The sequence below is a fragment of the Daktulosphaira vitifoliae genome, unplaced genomic scaffold, assembly GCF_025091365.1.
Source record: "Daktulosphaira vitifoliae isolate Bord-2020 unplaced genomic scaffold, ASM2509136v1 Scaffold_2, whole genome shotgun sequence".
Taxonomy (NCBI): domain Eukaryota; kingdom Metazoa; phylum Arthropoda; class Insecta; order Hemiptera; family Phylloxeridae; genus Daktulosphaira; species Daktulosphaira vitifoliae.
This window is the reverse complement of record NW_026099573.1, coordinates 16,526,941-16,529,481: the sequence shown is the minus strand read 5'-3', so window position 1 is coordinate 16,529,481 and position 2,541 is coordinate 16,526,941.

Genomic DNA, 2,541 nt, shown 5'->3' with positions numbered 1-2,541 from the left:
GCATTTTAAAAGGTTTGCACCCCCCCTGTATAAAGGGAAATGGTCCGATTTTAAAAAAAAGTATGTCGAATGAAAGAAGTACATATAAAAAGTATTTATATATATGTATAATAATATATATAATATATAAATATATAAAGTATATATAAAGTATTTATCATTAAAGAATAAAGTTGATTCATGCATTTTTTAAAAAGTTATAGCAACATAATGTTAAAAAATGTAAAATATAATATCAAGAATTTTTTCACAAAAATAGCATATTTTTGCATACGGTAGTCATTTTCACCATGAAGACAAGTCCAGAGGTCAAATTTTTTTTTTTCAAATTAAAGTATATTACATTAGCTTTAATTTAAGGTATATATAAAATTGTCAGTCTTTCCGGAACATTTTCAAAAGTTAAGTTGAAAAAGTTAATTTTTTGTAAAAAAGTTACCATTTTGAAACCCCATCCTTTGGGCTGTTAAAGGGTCAAATGTTCACAAAAATATATAAAATGATAGGTAATTATCTAAGGTATCTATAAAAAAAAAAATTATATTGATTCGGTCATTTTTAAAAAAGTTATGGCAATTTTAAGTAAAAAAAATTGAAAAAATATCGAAAATTAGCGATTTTTAAATTTGTAATTTTTTGGGGGATTTCCCCCGTTTACGGGGAACGAGGGAATTTTTTTCAATTTTTGAGGGTAATGTCTTCGACTAGATACGATTTGTGATCTTTTGACATATTGTTCATCAAAATCGGTCCAGCGAGAGCTGAGATTGAGCGTTCACAGACACAAAAAAAATAAAAAAACACATCATAGTAAAATTAATACCTTCTCAGCTTCGCATCGAAGCTAAAATATTGATAATAACAAAAAAAATGTTTATTCGTTTGTACATTTTTGTGTTGGTTACACTGTTTTATATTTAAGACTAAAATCACTAAGATTTATAACATAATTATTATGAATAAAAATTAAAAACCATATACATTTTTGAAACAATCCAGAAAATTATAATTATTGATATAGAAATATAATATTTGAGGGGGAAATTTCTATTTTTTTTTAAATTAAACCACGTATACAGCGTATAAAGACTTACATTTTTTTTATAAAATATTGATTTTGCTCAACTGTTATTTTAACTAATTAACTGAAAAAAGCCAAGTTATTTCAATAGAAAATTAAAATAGTTAAGTTTAGAAGTTTATTAGAAAAATAATTAACTAGTTAAGTAGATAAGTTAAAAAAAAATTAACTTTTTAACTAGTTAAAGTCCACCATTGAGTAATTTAAATGATTACTTGCTATAATGAAATATGGCTAAAATAAATAAAGTTTGACAACATTTTTATCAAAAAGAATTATGAATCAGCAATTTGCAAATTATGTGTAAAGAATCAAAAACAAAAGAAATCACAACTCATTTACACTTAAATTTAAATAGTTTACAAAGAATGCATTTAAATAACAAGATTTAAAAAAAACCAACTGTGCTGTGTTTTCTTTAACACATTTAATTGATATTCCGAATTAAAAAAAAAAAGTGACAGTGAAAAAAAAATCACAGTGGGGTCGCGGTACAAAGAGAATGTGGCATTGTTGGGTCAAGTATAATGATATCTGACAGTGATTAAAATCACTATTATAAAAAACGCTTCGTTGCAAATCTGTAGATAGTGATTAATTCTAAAAAATTGTTGGATAATTTCCAAAAGTTACATGATCATTTATTTCCTGATTACAATGTTTATGATTTATAAGTGTAATATATGAATTAATATATAAAGGGAAATGGTTTTATTTAAAAACTAAGTATATCAAATGAAAGAAGTATATAAATATTTTTTCTCAAACAAAATCTTATTGATCCATAAATTTTTCAAAAAGTTATAGCATTATAAAGTTAAAAATATAAAAAAGAATTTTTTTACAAAAATCGTATTTTTTTTTTTTATTAATTTTGATGTCTGTTTTCACCGTGAAGACAAAATTAAGTCCGAATTTTTTTTTTTCAAAGTATATTATATTAGCTTTAATTTAAGATATTAAAAAGATAAAGTGTCAACTTTCCGGAATATGTTCAAAAGTCAAGTTGAAAAAGTTAATTTTTTGTGAAAAGTTGATATTTTGAATCCCCCCTGTGGGCAGGTTAAAAGCAAGATTTATAAAAAAAATATACCAAATGATAGGTAAAGACATCAAGCATCTATAAAAAAAAAATATGTTGATTTTTGAAAAAGTTATGGAAGTTTTAAGAAAAAAAAAATGGAAAAATTACGAAAACTAGCGATTTTTAAATTCGTAATTTTGATTGATTTTGCACCCATTTACGGGGAACTTGGGAAATTTATTCAACTTTTGAGAGTAATGTCTTCGACTAGATACAATTTGTGATCTATTGACGTATCGCTGAAAGAAATATAATAAACTTATTTAATATAAAATCCAAAAATAACTTTATTATTTAGCCAATTAAAATTTTTATTATAATAAATAGTTTTATATCACATTTTAAATTTAAATAAAATTATAAAATAAAAATTTTA